Genomic DNA, 23051 nt, shown 5'->3' with positions numbered 1-23051 from the left:
ACTGTCCTGTGGCTTTGGGGCAGTGTGTGTTTTTGCCTTATGTTGGCTCCTGTCCAGAAGGAGAACTTGTGGTATACTTAGCAATAATGTAGTTCCTAGAAATAGTCATCATGATAAAATTACAGTCATGTTTTCCTAAAGATAATTTGTGGTGATGTAGCAATATTTCTATATATTCTGTTGAACAAATTGCCTTCTGAGATAATCCAGAGCCCAAAACAATGCAGAGTTAATTGGTGGTACTTATTGACTTTTTTATGGTTTATGTTAATGGAAATGCAACATATGGATTATAACCAGTGTATAGTTTAATTTCAACTTGCTGTGGCTTTTGAGTATACAGATAAAGATAAATTGGATTGTGGAGGTGATAATTTAGGCTATAAAATATATAGTTTAGGTATAAGAAATATTTTGTTTATTATACCAAATCTTAAATATTTTTAGCTTGAACTGTTCCTGTAGCAATTATCAGTCGAGTGGATTTGGATTGTAGCCAATTTTTATTGCCAGAAAATACTGATTAAGACAGGTAAAAGCAAAGAAAAAGGTAATTTATTAAATAGTTCAGACGTTTCAAAATGCTGGATTCATAAAATCAATATCATATTCAACTTTTCAGTTCTTTATTCTCAAGTATCTTTTTCATAGCAAATATATCTTTTGATATTAAGAAAGTAAGCATTTAAATACCTATGTATATGTAAGCTATGTAAACATAGAAAATGAATAATTTATGGAATTATATGTATATCAATCAAATTTGTATACACATCAGCACTGGCACTGGAGGTAGAGGAAATTCATGGGTTTCCCATCTGCCGTCATACAGAAAATAGCTTCTGTAATAGCACTAAAGTGAATTTTGATATATGCAGCATCAGGCCTCTGGCTTAAAGGCAGAAATAGAGGTGTCATATAAGGTGTTCTTTGGAAGATATATAAACTTCTTGCCACTTCCAAAGATATGTGACACAAGGTAGTTATATAGTTTTAATCTTTTTTATCATAAAAATAATGTATACTCATTATGAAAAAAATTAATGTAGAAGTATATCGATACCGCCATTCTACTCCACAGAGGATAATTGTTTTGATATAGATTTTAGCACATATTTCAGGTTGGCATCCTTGGGAAGCCTACTCTGAGATGAAGATTAGCATACAGACAGTTTATTAGGGAGTGCTTTTGGGAATCGAGTAATTGGTTTATGATATGCCTTGGTATATTTTTCTTCATGTTTCTTGTTCATGAGATCTGTCAAGCTTCTTGGATCTTTGGGTTTATAGTTTTCGTCAAACTTAGAAATTTTTAAAGCATTATTTAAAAAAAAATGTTTCTGTCCCTTCCGCCTTTTCAGGGACTCTGATTACACAAACCTTAAGCTGCTTAATGCTGTCCTACTACTCACTGATGTTCTGTTCTTTTTATTTTCAGTCTTTTTTCTCTATGATTCATTTTAAATGAAAATTTCTATTGTCAAGTTGACTAATCTAATCTTTTGTGATATGCAATCGGTGGTTGATCCCATCTAGTGTATAGTTTTAGCCTTGGACATTGTTGTTTTGTATGATTCAACACATTGTTGAAGTGTGATCATTGTTGAAGTTTTTATATCTTCCATGTCTCTACTCAGCATGTCAACCTTTCCACTACCTTCTTGAAAATATGGAATATAGCTATAAAAACTGTTATAATGTTCTTGCCTACTAATTCTATCAGGTGTGTCTATTTGGGGTCAATTTAAATTGATTTTCCTCATATGGGGGTTACTTTTCTGCTTATTTGGATGGCTGGTCATTTTTGATTGGATGCCAGCTGTTGTGAATTTTAACTTGTTGAGCGCTTGATATTTTTGTGCAGTTAAGTATTCTTGACCTTTGTTCTGGGCCATAGTTAATTCACTTGGAAACAATTGATCTTTTGAGCATCTTCCTTTTATACTTTGTGAGTTTTGAGCAGAACAGCATAAGTCTAGGGCTAATTTTGCCCCACTACTGAGGCAAAACCCTCCTGAGTACTCTCTTTGATAACCTGTGAATGATGAGGTTCACTGTGGCTGGCAGGAACAGACACTATTCCTAGCCATATGTGAGCTCTGGTGATTGTTCCCTTTAATCCTTTTGTGTAGTTCTTTCTCCAGTTGTGGGTAGTTTCCTCACATGTATGAGCTGATCAGGACTCAGCTGAAGACTGGAAGGGAGCTCTCTGCAGATTTCAATGTTCTCTCTGTGTCTCTCATCTCTGGTACTCTGCCCTGTGAACTCTAGCCACCTTGGCCTCCTTGGAGTCCCAGCTCCATTTCCTTAACTCAAGGAGCCCTTCTGGTGAGGGTTCCTTCGTCATCTGTTATAGCCTGGAACTCTCCCCAGACAGTAAGCTTGGGTAATCGTAGGGCACACCTCATTTGTATCTAATTTCTCAGAGATCACTCTTTCATTGCCTGATGTCCAATGTCTTCAAAACCATTGTTTCATATATTTTATCCATTTTTTAACTTTTTTAGCCAAGAAGTTAAATCTCGTCCCTGTTACTCCAACTTGGCCAGAAACAGAAGTCCAAAACAAACAATTGTCATGCCATTTGATCTTTTAGTATGTTCACTTATACACAGTCTTGCAACTATATAATTATTTTAAATGTCTTGAGAATGTCTAAAGATTCCCACTTCTTGACAATGTGGTCTAGTTGAAATTGATGAACATTTTATCAAAATTTTCCCCTTAGTTGGAGAATTTTTAGAAAGAGTTTTATTTAGTCTATTTTTCACTCAATTTATAAATGAAATAAGAGGAAATTCTGGATGTCCAGGGAAGAGTTCTTCTAGCTAAGGAACTGTAAATTATGTTGCAAATCCTTTAAACAGCTAAGGTGTTTTTTTCCTGGTGATTAGGAAAGTCCAACATCATGCACATGTGGATACATGCATGCACACATACACACATGCATAAGATGAAAGGTTATCTTTCCATTCTGGTAAGTCTCAGAAAAAGGGTCCAGAAAGAGACTGTAAGCCACCTCAATTGGTAAGACAAATGGAATCTTTGGTAATTTCAGCTATCTTGGCTATCATTGTTGTTGATTGACTAATAATGAATAAGAGAAAGAGTTTAAAGTTTTGCTAGGAAATTATTTTAGGAAACAGAATGTAGATGATACCTGTTAGCAGCAGACAGATTTTTTGGAATGAAACAATAATGATTACTTTGAGGAAAATCGACCAAGCAGCCCATATACTAAACAAGTATTTACAGGGGTATGCTGGAGTTTAAAGCGTCATATGTATAATTTTCAGCAAAGATATCATGTCTCAATATGAAATAAAATAAAAAACATGTATATGTTGTAAGCTTGTCTATATATATTTCTATGAGACTGCATTTTATTTATCTTTGTAACTTTAACAAAGACAAATCAGTATCCTACTGGTACTTGGTGTTGTCATTCAAAATAAAGTAACAGCCAATACCAGAAAGATGGTCTGGTTCCATGCAACTCAATTATTTTTTTCTCTCTCACAAATGAATGGTAAAATTAAATATATGAATTAATATTTTTCAAGATATTCTAAATAAATATGTCATGCCACCATGGGGAACCTCTTTAAAAGTATCATATTTTCATAGGAGAAAATATCAATCGTTATATGCGACCAAAAATTGGTTTGTTAATAAATTCATTCAATTATTTATGCATCTCTTTATATATTCATTCGACAAGCAGTAATTGAATGAATATGCAAAGTTTTATCACCCACAAAAATATTAACATGCCACATTAGGCTCTAATAGAAGCTTAGAAGATTAGCTAAGTGGGTGGAAGTCCTGTTCAGAAAGTGTGGGTTCCAATCCCACCTCCGTTAACTTAATAGCTACAGAATCTTGGGAAAGTGTCTTAAGTCTCTCCGTGTTTCTGCTTTCTCTTCTCTTAAGTAGGAATAAAAATGAGATGTGCATAAAGCACTTAGAATTTCATTTTCCACAAAATAATTACTCATTAAATGTAAGATCTTATTATAACTAATCATGCTTCATAAATTATTAGCCTATATCTATAAAAACAAAAGTTTATTTACCAAATTACTGTCCTGAAACATCTGAATTGCAGATTGAACAACCCAGCAATTTCATTAAACTTTGTCTTTATGAATTATGACGTTTTCTCAAAGTGTAGCTCTTGGATTAGAAATTGAGAAAAATTTCAATTCAGCCCAACGTATCCTTCTCAGATAGCTGGTACTTCTGCCTACTCATTTTAGAACTAACGAGAAGAAATGCTAATGGGAGTTTTCAAAGGGAAAGCTGAGCACCATGAAGGAAAGTTATGAAACTAATGTTAACTCCTATAGTGACAGAGTGAATGGTGTGCCAACAAGTACCTTGAGTGAAAACAGAAAAGTGGAAATCATAACATGCCTAATGTTTAGCTCTGCATGTTCTTCTGGAGTAGAAAGAAATAAGTTCTAAAATATGGGTGGTTATTTACAATGGTTGAAAATTCTTAAAGTTGACAGTAGGAATGATAAAAATCACCTAATTAGATTGAGTATTTCAAAGAGTGGGATATTCTTGCTATTAATGGATATGGAGCCTCTTTATTTTATGGGGTGATGCTGCTTAGTGAACCATATTAAAAATTAACAGCATTTTCTAAAGAATGTTGCCATAAGCAAGCATTTGAAATCAACTTGAAGAAGTAAACAGAAGTGGGCTTGTTTAGATGAAACTTCTTAGGCTTTAAATCAACAAATGTTAAGCAAACATAGCGAGTGAAACAGCAATGTGTTATTTTGATATGAGTTTGCTGTTTTCAGGCAAGATATCATCTTCTTAATGTTAAGAAGTTTTCTGCTATATCTTTCAGTGTACTGTGTTTTACTCCTCTATAATATATATGTTATAGGGTAGATGTACAATATACTTATACATATTGTTGTAATACATTCAATTTAAAACTGCACTCTTTAACGTGATGATAAATCTTAATTCATTGTGACTGTGGATACTTAAGTCAACATGTCATATTGTAATGTTCATGTTCACCATCAAATCTCAAAAAACTTGTAGTTTAAATTCGTGTTCCAGTTAAGCAAAATACACTTTTTCTTTTCTCAAATTGGAAATTTGCATGGAGAATGGAAAATTACACATAAACTCTGTAGTTGTAGCATGAGATCATTATTGTGATCTCTCAGATTAGGAGATAAATGGAGAAAAACTGGCACTGGTGTCTTGGATTGGGGAAGGGAAGGCAAAGAAAGAAGAGCCTAAGAGTGTCAAAGATAAGTTTTGCTGTTCTTCAACTCCATGGTACCATGACTGCTTGTGATGGAAAAAATTATAAAGCACTTTGTGAAGAATCGAATTCTTACAAGTTCAGATTCGCAGAGCTGGAGTTGGATAACTCCTGCCCAGAAGTTTGAGACAAGTGAGTCCATGAAAAGGCTGTCTTCTTCTTAGTGGAAATACCCAGTTTCTAATTCTTCTCACCCTGCTTTCTGAGCTAGCAGTCCAGAAAGCCCTCAAGTAGCAGGTGCCGTTTTTGAAAAACCGTTGGCTTGCCCAGAAACAAAGAGTGCGGAATGGATGTGCATAGGTCACTGACACTATCTGTTACAGAGAGTGAGTCTTTGTATTTTTATTGGCTGTACTTTCGTACCTAATTGATAATCTACTCCCTCAAAGGACTCTATAGGAGATAACTGACTTTGAATTAAAATGGACTAAATCAAAGGTTATCTAGAAAAAGGCATATGGTGTAAAAGATCAAATTGAATACAAGTATGTTTTCTATATAGTCAGTTTTTACAGTGCTGATTTCACCAGCTGGCTGGTGAGTTTGACGGCTTCTTAACAGCCGCACTGCTGGGACTCAAATGCTGATATAAACTTTGATGGAAAAATCACTTGAGTAAAAATTTCTGCCATCTGTTGCCCTTCATTGGGACCCCAATGTTAAGACTAACTCATACTACTGCTGGCCCTTTATATTTTCCCAGCAGTAATAAAATTTCATAAGATTTCGTTTGGTGGTCACAAAGCTCTCCCGGTTTCAGTAACTAGAGGATGTACACTAACAAGGGAATCAGCGTGAAAATTTACTACTAAGAGAATTTGTCTCTAGTCACTTGCTTTAGGGTTACAGCAATGTATAAGTATGAAAACACATCTTAAAGTGAGCGTCTCAACATTATTAACTGGTAGTGGCATGAGGATTCAGTCTCTTAATACAGTTAAACAGTTGGGCCCTTCATTGTTACATAAATATTGTTAGCCTTTTATTGCTGCTTAGAAACTCCTCTACAACTTCTTGGCTCCTATGCATCTTTTGAGAAGTAGTAAATAACAGATTTATTGGAAGTTTGGCACAGTGCAGAAATTCAGAAAGGGGCTCTAAATTGTTGCCCATCAAATGTGTCTTTCATAAAATAAGTATATTAAAGTAATTGGGTAATTTCAATGGCTTGTTCTTAAAGTTCTGTTGTCCAGCATGGCATGTTTAAGAAGATGACAGATTGCCATACATTATGGGAAAGAAGCAAGAACAAAAACTATAACTTACTGTAATAACCACAGCAGTAAAGAACTGCTTAAAATGCATGAAAAACATGGCATCCCTAAGGGATTCCCATTCTTAGAGTAGGAAATTATCCAGAGAGTAACAATCTATAAAAAAAAAAAAGTGAAGCATGCTAATTGCAAATTCCAAATTGAAGAACATCAACATCAACATAGAAGCAACGTGAAGCAGGAATTATTATTTAATTAAACATAATATTAATGCTAATATAGGTAATTTTCATGGAGTACAATACTTGGTAAAGAGGATGTTCCAGCCACACTGATCTTCTTGCTGTTTCTTCTCAGATACCTTCTTACTATTCCTTCTACTACTTGTTCCTACTATTATACTTGCTTTTCTCTTTGCTTGAGGGTTCTACCCTATCCCCAGTCCTTATCTCCTACATCCCAATCCTCTCCCTCTCAGGACTTTTGTACGTTTTTCTGTTTATAAATGTCCATGTGCTAATGTTATCTTCTCAGATGCCTTTTGTAACGTCTTCTGTATTAAAGAGATCATACACACACGCATACAGGCTTAACTTCTCTCCAATTTATCCTGCTTTACTTTCTTCATCACATTGTCAGTTGCTGAAATTGTAATATATGTTTTCACATTTATTACCTATACTTCCCATTAGAATGTAAATCTTGCGGGAACCTTGTCTTTCTTGGTCACCAATACATCCTCAGTAAATAGAACAATCTCTTCATATCTAGAACATACAACACTCATTATAATGAATAATTGGGTAAATGAAAGAATTATATTTCATTGCATTATTCCCTGAGGCAAACTATCCCAAACTTGTCCTTCCTGCCATTTTTACCCCATCTGGTATCCAAGAAATTCTCCCTTACTTTTAGCTGCCCTCTCCTCTTCTTTGTACAGCGTACTTGAAATTCTCGTATTTGCTGACAGTTTAACAACATGATGGCTCCATTCTCTTGCCTTTTGGGCGTATCGTAAATACCAGAAGCCATTCAATAAGCATTTAGTGTGAGCCTACTGTGTGCAAGGCCGACACTGCTTGCTCCCAGGGATACAGACTAGGCAAAGAGCTCCTTTTCCCTTTATAAGCTCACAGCCTCATAAGTTCAGCATATCAAGGCCAAAGTGGAAACACATGGCAATGTGTGAACACTCCAGAAAGTCCTGGAACCTGCCTAGTGGAAATCGAAGTATTTTTTCTATAGCAGTTATTTGTGTCCCTTTGTCCTTCTTGACACTCCTCAATTACACCTCTGGGATTCCCAGACTCAATTGGAAAAACATGACTTTGAAAACCAGGAAAGAGCAATACTCTGAAAGGCAGCATAAGGAAAGAGTTAGCTATGAACAAGTCATACAAAGAGAGTGAGAAAATGTTCTGACATAAGTTGTAAATTTTGAACGATGATAAAATTGACAAATTACAGTACAAGAGGCCTGTTCACAGATGAGTTGGTTCAGGATGAACTATTCATCAAGCTGAATAGCGGGTATCTAGTCATGAGAATGGTAAATCTTCCGACTATATAACCAAATTATAGGTATAAGCCAGAGACCGGGGTTGTTTGCAAACATGATAGTTAACAAATTTTTAAATTCTTGCCCTTTTGTGAAGCTATAATTGACAGAACTTTACTGGCAATGAATTTGGATTAAGGCATTCTGATCAAAACTAAGAAGGAGGAAAGATTCAGGGACATGAGTAACTGAAAAATAGTAGATACATCTGCTATGAATGCATTTGTATATGGTGACATATTTCCCCTTGAAGCTTCATTGATTCACTATTTCTTTTTATCAACAGATAATTTTAGTTTATAACTTCATGGTCCTTCAAGTTTTAGTTCCCTCCTTGCCCTAGATTTAGCCGTTCATTTTGCCTAATCAGACACATTTTGAGGAATATTTCAGAGAAACAAGCATCAGTCTAATGTGCTATCATAGAATCTAGCACTTGATGTGGAACATTGAACTGGTTATTATTAGGAGTAAATATCTTTCCTGTGACATCCCTCAGAATACTAGCAATGAAATGAATTTTAAGTTATACGTAGTACATTTAATATTATTGATCCTATGAATATTAAATTATTTCAAAGAGCAAACTTACAGGGCCAAATCCTGCCAGCTGCCTGTTTTTGTAAATAAAGTTTTATTGGAACTCAACCACACACTTATTTACAAATTGTCTGTGTCTGCTTTCTTGCTACAAAGGCAGAGTTAAGTAGCTACCACAGAGACTATGTGACCTGCAAAGCCCAAAATATTAACTGTGTAGCTCTTTACAGAAAAAGTTTGCTAACTCTTGCTTTAGAAGATAGAGTAATAAAATGTTGCAATAAAAATGCAAGTGCCCTTCTTACCCTCTCTTTAAACATTCTTTGTTACGTGATGTAACAGGGAAATGGACTTGGACCATGCCCATAAAACAAATTGAAAGTCATGGTAACAGAAAAAGGAATCAAAATAGACTCATATTTGAGTCAACTTTCAACTCAGTGCATTAAGAGAAGGAGTTTGATTAAAAATAAAATAGGTTTTAAAATCACTTAAATAGTGTGTAGTGGACTTGGTCGTTTTGAAGAGTTTATAGCAACTGTTCTCCTTACTGACAGCGTCACAAGTTCCTCTTAAGTACCTGAGCAGTCTTAGTGGGATAATAAATTAAGTATTCTGTCTAAGATGGTTCTAGAGGTCATTCTGCCAGAGCCTTTCTCTCACCATCTCAGTGGTCCTAACCATAACAGGTCCTAAGCTTGGTCAAATATATTCTCTCTTGAGACTTTGAATCTTGTGCTAAGTGATAAAGTTGGAGTTCATCCATTCTACTGAGAATGCCTGGTCAAGACCAACGAGCTACTCCTGTTGTGGGGACCCTCTGGAGTCCCGCCTGTTCCAAGCCTGAGTTTTTGATTTTCCCTTCAATCCTGTGAACCCCTCCATTTCCTTCTCATGAATCTCCTTATTGGCAGAGGCGGTTTCTGTTGCTTATAAATGAAGAACTCTAATGGAAACCTAGTGTCGACAGAGCCTGGCTCCTTTTGTAAGGAAGTTTGAGTCCCCTTGGAAAGCCTGCAAAACATAACCATTTGCATGTAATGAACAGTTTGCAATACTTTGAGATTGATGTGCAATTTCTATTTGACAAGAGAGAAACAATTAGGATCAACTGTGGTCGTATATTCCAGAATACCAATGTTGTTTCCACACTTTTAGTGTTGTTGGATCATTATATGAGATTCATAATTTTGTCCTGTTGTACCCACTTTTGCATTACCATTCAGTCTTAATTTATTATACACTATTAAAAGTTTTTAGGTAATTTGTTCTTATTGCTACTCAGACATTAAAATGTCTGCAGGCTGTGAAAATGAATAAATTTAATGTGCCAGCATAGTTCTCCAAATCGTGGCATTACAACTAATAGTACAGGCTTATATTGTATTGTAAATCCTGGTTAACGTAGATTTATTTCGAAAATCCCATTTTACTGCTATTTTTAAGTAACACATTTTTCAAACATTTTATCCTTGAACTTCTATTTGTTTTTAATAATATATGGCTTTTGAAGTTGCTTACAAAAGGACAACATATGTATATTTAAATGCCAGTAATAGATTGCTGAAATAACTTTAACTTTAAAACAACACAATTGTTTTAAAAAAAATAATAGGCTATTCAGGAAGGTTTAATGGAGGCTTATGACATTTGTTTAAGATATATGCGGTAATAAGGAAATCCTACCAATCGGTAGTTCATAGGAATTTGAAAATCTAACCTCATAACCAGGGCTATCCCTAAAAGGGTATTGAGGGCAATTCAACCAATACATAACCACCCAAGATAATTTCATTGGAAGAAGGCTGAGCTGTTGAGATCTCTCATAGTCTCTTTGTGATATTGTTAAGAACAGAAATTTTGAAATAGAATTGTAATGATGCTCAGGTAAGAGGAGTACATGACACCAACCACTCCACAATGCCCGGGGCTTAGGAGGCCATCAGTTAGTTGTCCTACCCAAGAGATGACTCTGCCCATAAGATTACCTGTATTTTGGGGCCGGCCCAGTGGCGCAGCAGTTAAGTGCGCACGTTCCGCTTTGACAGCCCGGGTTCGCCAGTTCAGATCCCGGGTGTGGACATGGCACCGCTTGGCACTCCATGCTGTGGTAGGCATCCACATATAAAGTGGAGGGGGATGGGCATGGTGTTAGCTCAGGGCCAGGCTTCCTCAGAAAAAAGAGGAGGATTGGCAGATGTTAGCTCAGGGCTAATCTTCCTGGGGGTGGGGCGGAAGGTTACCTGTATTTTAGAGAACCTGTGTACCACCACTAAGTTCTAGTTTGAACATTTAGCCCTGCCAATTCCTTATTAGCTTTTAAAGTTGATTTTAGTGCCTTGCTACTTAACTATTATAAGAAATATTATTTGGGGGATTCTCAAAAAACAATCCCAGCAAGTAGAAAAGGTATAACTTTTTACAAGACTCAGAAAAGTTAAATATTTTGCCTAAAATGACAGGGCAAATAAATGAAGGTCTTGAAATTCAAATACCGTGTGGTATACTGAACATCAGCTAGAAGTTAGAGATACTGAGAAAAAAGTTAAATCACAGGTCTGCCTAATAACTATCGAGGAAACTAATAAAGAGAATAATACTCACCATTTGCTACAGGACAACGCCCTCCTAAGAAGGCTTAAAGATATGAAGTGATAAATGAAACTTCTCTTTGTGTATAACCCTAATTAGACCCATCTTATCATATCATTATCAGCAAGGATGAGACACAACATCTTTATTACTAGGGGTTATAATTTGACCCATAGTATATCAAAAGCAGAGTATAGAGAAGGGGTTATTTTTATTATTAGAGATGATGTCAGGGTTGTTAATAGTGACAATAACATTAGTCATAACATAATAAGGCACTTTATAATTTATGAAGCGCTTTTAATTATATTGTCATTCTCATATTAATCTCCTGTTGAGATATAGATTTGGAGGATCCTTTATTACTATAAGATGCAGGTTACTGAGGGGACAGAAGAGGCAGAGCCACTCATTTATTTCTCCCTGATTTGGAATAAAAGTATGCTTTCAGCCAGAGTGCAGAATTTGATAAACAGCTGTTGCATATGGAAGACATGGGCATTGGGCTGTGTGTAGCGAGAGCGGATGTTCTCTAAGAAAACCTCGACAGTGAGAGACTTTTGGTTCCCACAAGGCAGAAGCCCTCTGAAGATCACAGCCTAGGATTTAGTAGTTGCGTCTCTTTCAGAATACCCTTAGGAGAAAACCCACCATGACACATATGGTCCCTTCAAGGCAAAATTGTTTTTCCGTAACATTGCACAGCCGTGGATATCAGCATTCTTTTGCTCATTCAATATATTTTTGTGGAGTGTCAGGCCAGTGCCATGTACCAAAAGTTTCAAAGTTGAGTCAAATAATGCTTCATGTGTGCAGTGGCCTTCCATCAGTGGGGGAGGCAGATGTCTTTCTCCATTTGAGGGGATGAAGAGTCAATTGCAGCTCCAATACTCAAGGAAGTTAGTCTAGTGCAGAAAGATAGATATATAAACCTCAAAATTTGTATAACACAATTCACAAATTCTGTACTCACTGTATTTACAAAGTCCTATGGGAACAGGGAAGAGGCGATGATGAGCTCCGTCTGGGAAAGCCGAAGAAACTTCACCATGAGCAGGAACATGTATCAGGAAGAAAGAAGAAAGAATGGCCTTGACCACGAGAACACATGTTCAAAGGCCAAGTGGCCTCATAAAATGTAGGTTGTTAGGAGAATGGAAACAACTTTAAATGGCAATAGCTTAGGGAGCTTAGGCTCCCATGTGGAGGGTGATAGCACAGGCTAGACAGGCAGGTTTGGAATGCTTTGTGAAAGAAATTGTATTGATACACACATAAGTATGTGTGTTAGCCCATAAATAACAGAGTTATTGAATATATTTAAGCAGAGGAGTGTCTGCATAAGATTTGCAGTTTTGAAGATAAACTTGTTTAGGATACTTGTGGTTTCTTGTATACTTTCTAGTTTTTTACATTGTAATTTGGGTGAGAACTTTTAAAGGAAAATGACAGCTTAGCATACTTAAAGTGCAGCTTCAAATCATTACTAAAGGAACATATTTGACAGACTTTTTGATATTGTTATGCTTATTTTCTTTCCAGGCATTCTACATGTAAACAATTTTTAAATGGTTTATTTCTACTTCAGTATCCATCTGAAGGTGTTGTGTGTGTTTTCTACTTGAAAATAAAGCAGCAAATGTGATTAAGATGGACTTATTGTGGTCACAAAGTACTCAAGAGTCTTACATGGAAAGACAGCATTACTCTAATTAAAAATATAGGGAGGAAACTAGTTATTTTGCATATCATTGTCAGCTTTTCCCAAATCAGATATTAATCTCTCACTGCCAAAGAGGGCAGTACTACAGAATGCTTACCAGCATGGGCTCTTAGCCACTTGAAGTTTGCCAGGCAACCCTCTCAGTATATAAATTAAGCAAATATTTATAGAGACCTACTGAGTGCTAAATACTGTTACAGGAGATAGGGATCCAGGAGTGAAACAAAACAAGTGTACATTCTCATTGAGTTCTCAAAAGAGAAATAAAGGAAGGTCCGCATACTGATATCCCTGTCTTGAATTTCCTCTTTTAAATATTCCTCATTGAGAAACGTGGTCCCCCATAAGCTATAAATGCCAACACTTCAATAATTATTTCCTACCTTTTGGCTGGTGGGAACTTGGAAGTCCAAGCCTCTCATTGCACAGAACTGTTAATGAAACAGAGAAGTGAATGACTTTCGTTGTATCACTGTTGACTATCAACTCACAATCAGAAAGGGCCCTAAGCCCAGTGCCAGGGGCTAGGAGGTCAGGCAGTCCGTGAAGAGGATAGAAGCAGAGGAGGGAAGAATTAAGGGTGTGAGAGATGATGGGTCATCCCTGCGGCAAGAAATTAGTTAAGATGGGAGTTAGAAAATTACCCTCAGCATCCTCCCTAGACAATCTTTGGCTTTGTTTGCATGATCAACATTTCATTCATTTTCTCATTTATTTCTCAAATAGCCCAATGAAATAAGAATTATTCTCTTTATTTAAATCCAAATGCTGGAGCATTAAGGGACTTTCCAGGAGGTTAATCCAACTATCTTCTCCTGGGTAGGGGATTTTGGAATTTGCATAGAAATAGTTCCATCCTTAAAAGGAACTCCCAGATCCAGGCAATGATGTAGTCACTAGTGGTATGTGTGCCCAATAATAGAATATTTTATGACAAGCAATATTTTCAAAATTCCTATGCTCTGCCTCACTTTGAAGTGTTCCATTTCTGTGAATGCTAAAGTTCTTGTGTATCTTCTAACAGCATCACATCAACACTGAACTAATCGGAATTTTGTTAGTGAGAAAGATATATTCATGGGGTGTGTTCTGGGGTCTCCGCAAGCAGAGAAGTGTTTTCCAAAGTTGCTGAATCATAAGAATCCCAATATTAGGTCTCTCTCTAGAGCTGCAGTGTCCGATCCAGTAGCCACTAACCACATGGGATATTGAACTCTTAAAATGCAGTTAATCCGAATTGAGATGGATTGTGAGTGTAAAACACACACTGGGGTTTGAAGACTTAGTAAGAACATAAAAGGAAGTAAACTATCTCATTACATGTTAAACTGATAACATTTTATCATATTGGGTTTTAAAAATACGTTATTTGAAGTAAGTTGACTTGCTTTTGTGTGTGTGTGTTTCTTTCTTCTTTTTTTGCTTTTTCAATGTAGCGACTTGAAAATTTGAAATTACACATGTGGTTCGCATTCTTTTAGTCAATGCTGATCTGGAGAGTCTGATTTGCTTAGTTTAGAATGAAGTCATATTTAATAAGGCCCCAAGTGTTTTTTATAATCAGGAAACTTAGAGACATTTTGTAGGGGAATAAATAAGTGATGCTCATTATAAAATCTGATGGGAAAAGCTGATTGGAGTGGGGAGGGAAGGAGAAAGGATTGGGGACCACCCTTCTTTCCCAGCATCGCCACTTTCCCAGCCTTTTTCTTTCCCTTCTTTCATCCCAAGTCAAACCTGCTGAATTCACAGTTGGTGTTCTGACTTAGGAAAAGACTTAGAAGTGCAAACAGTCTTAACTCTCCTCCAAGCTCTTCCATTTAAAAAGGAAGAAAAGAAGGAGTTCAAGATCAAGGGTAGCTGTATAATCTGTGGAATAGATGTAGGGGGGTATGTTTTTGAGGTAGGAACTGCAGATGCTTTCTGATATGCAGCTGCTGGCACCCCTCTCTCTTCCTAAAAGTTCACGCAGAAGTGAAATGCGCGGAATCAGCATTATTTAGTAGCTTGCAACTGTGAGCCCTGGCCTGCACGTCCTCACTTCTGCTAGTGGCTCGGCACCCCATAGGGCTCAATGAAAACTGACTCATTCCAAAGGGAAAAACAAGTGAGATTGGCCACAGGGAATATTTGCTTCTGTCAATGCTTAAGTGAATGTGGGGTGTCTCCTGTAGTTTACTCAAGTTGAAATTTGTAGTCCAACTCCTAGGTGAACTACTAATTATTGATATCTGTCTTGATGGTGCCTGAGGAGAAAGGTTATCAAAGGGAATCAATATCCAAATTATAGTATGTATCTTGGCCATGGAAGTTATTGAATTTTAGCCAATATTTGCTGTTATTTCATTTATAGTATGAGAAAGCAGAGTAATGAACCTAACTCTCAGTGTCCTGACTTTCCTTTCTTTTTTTTTTTATTAACATTATGATAGATTACAACCTTGTGAGATTTCAGTTGTACATTATTGTTAGTCATGTTGTGGGTACACCACTTCACCCTTTGTGCCCTCCCCCCACCCCCTCTTTTCCCTGGTAACCACCGATCGGTTCTCCTTGTCTATATGTTAACTTCCACCTATAAGTGGAGTCATATAGAGTTTGTCTTTCTCTGTCTGGCTTATTTCTGACTTGCCTTTCTTATCACATTGACAATAAGCATATGTCAATATGCATACACATTTCATATTTCTAAAATTTACTTTATTTTTTTATTTTGTATCGCTTTTGCTACTGGTGGAAAAGAAAAAGAAAACACTATATCGATTGCAAAATTGTTTCATCTTTAGGCACTTAGATTCCTTTTGTATAGTATTCAAGGTCTTGCATGCATACGGCATTATGAAGCTAAATAGATTTTCATATACCATGTACTTTTTCAAATAAATGTTTATGTTTCCAGATTATAAACATTTTATGGGTCAATTGGGGACATTGTGGATGATAGAAGTATAAAGGAAATCTATAATCCAATCACTTAGTATCAAGGCGAAATTTGGTTAAGAAACATACTTTTCATGTAAATCATGGTGAATACCTCTTGGATTTTACTTAATGCATTAATGAAGGAGCCAGTAGTAAGACAAAACAGGTTCAAAAGGGGATACAAGAAAAAAATGCTTCTATAATCACTGAATTAAAAAAAAGAATTCTGGAATAAGATTGGTAAATTAGATTAAAGACAGGTTAATATCCTACAGGCTTTAGGGTTATATTCTCTACTGAATAAAAAGTCATTTGCATCATATCAGTTTTCTACAAATTAGCATTTCACTTTGCTGAGCTGTAAAATGTCTGGACCCAAATTAATAGCGAACAGTAAGTCAACAGATTTGCATTTCTCTGGAAATGTAGAAGGCCTTTTCAGAGTGTGGGGGCAAGTTAGATAACACCCTGCTGTTTTTCTGAAACACATACAATCATCCTTTGGCCTAACTTCCAAGTTTTGGATATTTTTTCCTTAAACTAAAAATAACTACTGTTAACTTTTTAAATGTTTCTCTTCCTAGTCTTTTTTCTATTGATTTTTGGAGTATAGTTGAAATGTGCTGTGTATTTATCATCCATTTTCAATTCTAATGGAAAAACTGAGAGATGTTCATCAATTAATATATCTCAAATGTTCACAACTCCTTAAGTGTTAAAGAAAATATATTAGCAACACGATCTCACACTTTCAGGACATGGTATTACTAAAAGTCTTGACACTTAAATTAAATAGCACCTTTTTATGTATAAAAATTGTGACACTTGGGTACTTCCAAGTGATCACATGAAAAGACTTTTGTGATCCCAATCACAAAAAAGCCATGTTTGTCGACAGGAACAGGTATATCTATCCTCTGTTGCCAATCTTACTCTTTTTGCTTGAGGAAGATTGTCGCTGAGCTAACATCTGTGCCAATCTTCCTCTAATTTTTGTATGTGGGATGCCACCACAGCATGGCTTGATGAGCAGTGTGTAGGTCTGCACCTGGGATCCAAACCTGGGATCCAAACCCACGAACCCAGGCCCACAGAAGCAGATCTCACAAACTTAACTGCTACACCTCTGGGCTGGCCCCATCACCTTTTTTTTCTTTTTTTTTTTTTTTGCTATCATGATGATAAATAGAAAGCAGTTAATTTGGTGCCTCTGAAATTTCTCTCTCTATAACTTTTATCTCTCCATATTACTACTAAACCCTTTGGGAATACTACCTTTTAATATAAGAAAAAAAATATTAGGTGGTTCAGCTAAATAAATTGCAGAAATTTCAACATACAAGTCTCATAGATGTCTAACCTAGGAAGCAATGTGAAAGTATACACATAAAAGTAATACGTGTTACTCTAAAACAGCCTACTGGCTTATTATAATCCACATGAAAAAATATAAACCAAACTTTTACAAGTAAATAGGATTTTAAGTATAGGTCAAGAAGAATATAGAGTTAGAAACATATCGGGGGCCGGCTCCGTGGCCGAGTGGTTAAGTTCGCGCGCTCCGCTGTGGCGGCCCAGGGTTCCAATCCTGGGTGCAGACATGGCACCACTCGTCAGGCCACGTTGAGGTGGCATCCCACATTCCACAACTAGAAGGACCTGCAACTAGGATATACAACTATGTATCAGGGGGGTTTGGGAAATAAAGCAGAAAAAAAAAAAAAAAAGATTGGCAACAGTTGTTAGCCCAGGTGCCAATCCTTAAAAAAAAAAAAGGAAGATTGGCAACAGTTGTTAGCCTAGGTGCCAATCTTTAAAAAAAAAAAATATGCATTTGTGTTCCACATATCCAGATCCAAAAGTCGGGGCTTATAGATCTGTTGTGTAAAATATAGGTTGTGTGGTTAACATACAAATGCCAGTAAGTTTCTTTAGCAGTAGTTGAAAATTGACTTTCTACTTAGGAAGAATGTCTCTAGATTTATGATGTTTCAGAGCTGCGAGGAACCTGACTCATCTCGCTATCAATTTGGTTTGTCAAAGATTTATGGGGCCCCTACTATGTGCCAGGTCAGTGTCAGGGAATCACAAGAGGAGGTATTCTTTACTGTGTGTGCTGTGGACCCCTTTAGCAGTGTGGTGAAGTCTACAAACTCCTTGAAATAATGATTTTAAATAGAGAATATAAATGCATAGGATTACAAAGGATACCAATGAAATATCATTGTAAAAATAAGTTTTACTATTATGATGTGGTCCTATATGTGCTTCTTTATTAAGCATTAAACAATAAGATCTAGCAGCAGGTCTAATAAGTTCTGTGGTTGCTGTTTGTTGTTGTGTTGTAAGAGCACGTGACATGAGATCTACCCTCTTAACAAATTTTTGACACTACGGTATTGCTAACTATAGGCACAGTGTTTTAGAACAGATCTTTAGAACTTATTTATCTTGCTTAATTGAAACTTTATATCCACTGAACAGCAATTCGCCATTTCTCTCCCAAGCCTCTGGCAACCATCAAGCTATTCTCTGCTTCTGTGAGTGTGACTATTGTGAATACCTCATATAAGTGGAATCATGAAGTATTTGTCTTTCTTTGACTAGCTTGTTTCACTTGGCCTAATATCTTCCACTTTATTCCATGTTGTCACAAATGGCAGGACTTCCTTCTGTTTAAGGCTGAATAATATTCTATTGTATTATGCAGCAATTTCTTTATCCATTTATCCATTGATGAACATTTAGCTTGTTTCCATATCTTGGCTTTTGTGAATAATGCTGCAGTGAACATGGGAGTGCAGATATCTGTTTGATATCCTGTTTTTATCTCCTTTGAATATATATCCAGAAGCGGGACTGCTGGGTCATGTGTTAGTTCTATTTTTAATTTTTTGGGGACCCTCATTACTGCTTTCCATAGTGGTGGCACTATTTTACATTCCCACCAGCAGTGCACAAAGATTCCAATTTCTCCACACCTTTGCCAATACTTATCTTGTTTCTTTTTTTTTTTGGTAATAGCCATCCAAACAGATGTGAGGGGATACTTCATTGTGGTTTCAATTTGTATTTCCCTGATGATTAGTGATTTTCAACATCATATACCTGTTGGTCATTTGTATGTCTTCTTTAGAGAAACGTCTAAAGTCCTTTGCCCATTTTAAAATCAGATCATTCATTCATCTATCTGTCTATTTGCTATTGAACTGTAGGAGTTCCTTAGATATTTTGGATATTAATCCATTATCAGATATATGGTTTGCAAATATTTTCTCCCATTCCATAGGTTGCCTTTTCACTATGTTGACTATTTCCTTTGCTGTGCAGAAGCTTTTTAGTTTGATATAGTCCCACTTGTCTATTTTTGCTTTTGTTGCCTGTGATTTTGTTGTCATATCCAAGAAATCGTAGCCATGACAAATGTCATGAGGATTTCCCCTATATTTTCTTCTAGGAGTTATACAGTTTCAGATATTACATTTAATCTTTAATCTATTTTGAGTTGACTTTTGTGTATGGTGAAAACTAAACAATATTTCAGTAAATCTACAATAACTGTAATGTGATATAAAAATATCAATGATTTCTGTTAGTAAGAGTCACAGCTATAGCCAATGTTACCATGGTTTGTTGCTTACATTTAAAGCAGAAGGGAATGCTTATTTTCAAGTAAAGTTAGGTGAAAGTAAAGATGTAATATTTTTCCCCTCTAAGTTTAAGTTTACTCTCCAGTGAAAGTCCTTGAACCTCAGATGAAGAACACCTTTGTATTAATTTTCTAAGGCTGCTATAACTAAGTATTGCAAATGAGGTGGCTAAAGACAATAGAAATTTACTGTCTAACAATTCTGGAGGTTAGATGTCTAAAATCAAGGTGTCAGCAGACCCATGCTCTCTGGAGGCTCGAGGGAAGAATATTTTCTTGTCTTTTACCAGCCTCTGGTGGTTGCCAGCAATCCTTGGAGTTCTTTGACTTATAGATGTATCACTTCAATCTCTGCTTCCATCTTCACATGATATTCTCCCTGTGTGTGTATCTCTCTGTCTCTGATTTCACTTCTTTTAAGGACATTAGATTAGGGCCCACTCTAATCCAGTATGACCTTATTTAAATGAATTACATCTCGAAGACCCTATTTCCAAATAAGATCATTTTCTGAGGTTCTAGGTTGACATGAATTTGGGGGGGCACTATTCAACCCAGTGCACCCTGGTCCACGGTAAAGCAAGTTGGATAATTGCAGTAGATGTCCTCAGGTTCCTCTTTTCCTCTGGACCATGCTAGATTCTTTCTCTTAACATGCACTTTCTGTGCGGGATCCAATCAAGCAGGCCAGTATTTTCTCCCACTTTAGATAAATTGCTGTCATTCTTTCTGGATTTCAGCCAAGATCACTCTGATTGGAGCAAAACAGGAGGCTATCAGAGGATAGTTTCCCTCTTCAATAGTGACTCTCCTCAGTGATGTGTTATTCCAGATTCTCTCATTCCTCTGCTGGAAACTTTCTCTAAAATGGCCTTCCAATTATGGGATATCTGACTAAGGACACAAAACTAATATGTAGTTATATATGGATTAAAATTTCTATAAAATCATGTGGTTTTTATATTTTGGAGGGAATGCTCTCTTTGCCATTTTTCAACCTTTCAGCCTTTAAATCTTATCAAGCAAGTTCCTTCTATTTTCCACTAAATCTAAAATGGCAAGTATATTTTTAAAATGTAATTTAACTCATGTGCTGCACCTTTTCTCATTTGCCACTGCAAAAATAAGCCAAAAGGAACACTCGGTGGTATTAATGGGAAGACTAGCTGCTTTTTGTGGGAAACCGTGAGGTGTTCTCTTGTAAACCTAAAATCACCCACAAACCCAAAACCTCATGAAAACAGAAACAGAAAATTTCCAAATAGTTCTATAGGGAAAATGTTTCTTTTTAAAAAGGAGAGACAGAAAGACACCAGGATAAGCTAACACTGTGTCAACTGAAAGTGGTGGTGCTTCAACCCAAATGGGAGAGACAGTGATGGAATGATTAAGTGAGAAAGGGAGGGCTCCAACTTGTTTATTCAAATTCAAAGTCCTCTGTCTTAGTGGGTTTTTTATCCCATAATGCTAAGAGTACATAAATATGTGCGTGGCTGATCTAAACTCTCTCCTTTCAACATGATCAACAGATTAAACAGTGAATATCTTTTATAAGAAATAATGAAGACAACTTAACCAGCACACACACATTATGTGTGGAAACCATAATTATTGTGAAAGCTGACATGAACTAAATATTGAGTGATGGGTACTTTTTCATATTATAGTCATTTTAATATACAATGCTAATGCCTTACATTTGTATACCTCTTTACAGTTTATCTATTACTGTAGTTAAATGGCTTGCAAAAGCCAAAAACTCAGAAAGCTCTAGGGCTGGCCCCAGGTTTTCTTTCTGCAAAGCCAAGGCTGTTTTTACATAGCTCACCAAAAAGGGAGAACCGTGGAGTGAAATTTCTTTGATATCTGGAACAATAATGTAGAAGCTTAAAAGTATTATCCAAGGTGTCATAAGCCTATTATTTCTTTACATTAAAGGACTGAAAGGCAGCATTAATGGCCAAATGCCATACTTAGCAATACGTTATATTGTTTAGAACTGGAAATGTGCCTGAAATGTGCATTGTTTTTTTTAAAAATAGCTTCTGTAATATTTGAAATCTGACAAGTAACCTAATGATTTAATGGCATACTTTCAAATGTAAATGTGAAGTTGTTAAAGGCACAGGCAAATTTTCAGAATAAACACCTTAACCATAAACTAGCAGAGAAATTAGACTAGAGCAGATGAATGGGGAGACAGAGAATAACAAATAGCTTCTTTGATGACCTCAGTCTCACAGGCAGTCTTTCTGATGCTCCCCAATCCATTTCCAGCAAGTCTGGCATTTGGAACAGGGCCTGCAGAAGACTAACTGTGGGTTTTTGTTTCCCACATCTACATAGATAGAGAGAAAGGACAATGGACCACCTACTTTCTTCTTGAAACAATCGTATCTCCTGGCTTTCATTCTATCACTTTCCTAGTTTTAGCTCTACCTCACTAGTTGCTCCTTCTCGGTTTCTTCTGCTAGTTCCTCCTCCTCCTGTTGACCTTTAAGTCAGTGATTTTCAAAATTTTGACCATGCTTTCCTATCAGAACAAAAATTTGAGCACATTTCTTTTTGTAAATGAACATTAATTTATAAATTTTCTATGAGTATGTTTAAATAAGCATGTAAAATATGTGCAGAGATATATATCAATAAATATAAATACAAAAAGATATAGGAGTGTTAACATCTTCTTTTCACACCCCAATGAATTGCACTGAACCCCTCGTGGGTGTGCACAACACAATTTGAGACCACATCTTAATCCTTAGGTTTCCCGGGGCTAGACTCTCTCCTCCTAGGTGACGTCATCAATTTATATGGACTTAAATACCATCTTTAGTTTGCTAATGCCTCAATTTCTTTCTCCAGCCCAGACTTCTCTGAACTCCAAACCTGCACATCCATCAGATTACACGTTTCCATTCCTTGGCCTCCATACATACAGCTTTGACATTCCCTTGAAATTTCTCCTCTACTCCAGCCCTCATCTACTCTACATCAGCATCTTACTGTCAGCTATTAGGTTAGTAAGGAATCAGGGTCAACATGATACCTTAGTTTCCCTCTTTTTCTATATTTCATTCATAGACAAGTAATGCACTGTGACTTCCATCTCCAAAATTTATTTTGAATTTGCCTCTCTTCCTCTGCTTCACCATCACCTTAGGTGAGGTTACCTCCACCGTCTTGCCGGAGTCGGCCACCACCTTCACTATAGCTACTCTTTATCTCTTTCTACCCAATCCTACACAGCAGCAAGACTAATCTTCTCAAAATATTAGACAGATAAGGAAATTTGCATATTCAAATCCCTTCAAGGACTTTTCTTGCAATTAGAATGAACTGCAAACTCCTTCTCAGGGTTTAGGCTGTACTGAATTAGTGAATGTACTGAATATATTGTATTCCTGTCTTTTCCATGCTCTTCTGAAGCTGCTTTTCTCCATTCATATATTCTAGTCATGCCAGTGTTTCTTCACTTTCTGGAACATATCAGGGCCTTTGCACATGCTTTTCACTTTCTTCCTAGAATGTTCTTCCCTTTTTCCTTATTTTAC

At 36.4% G+C, this 23051-nt stretch overlaps 1 protein-coding gene across 12 annotated transcripts in view; it reads left to right on the top strand.

Annotated features, from left to right (window-relative positions):
* The window catches only part of DMD (dystrophin), a 2265680-nt gene that overhangs the window by 1237047 nt on the left and 1005582 nt on the right, over positions 1–23051 (top strand). The window lies entirely within an intron of this gene.

The sequence above is a fragment of the Equus asinus genome, chromosome X (genome assembly GCF_041296235.1).
Source record: "Equus asinus isolate D_3611 breed Donkey chromosome X, EquAss-T2T_v2, whole genome shotgun sequence".
NCBI lineage: Eukaryota > Metazoa > Chordata > Mammalia > Perissodactyla > Equidae > Equus > Equus asinus.
This window is presented reverse-complemented; position numbering and strand designations above follow the sequence as displayed.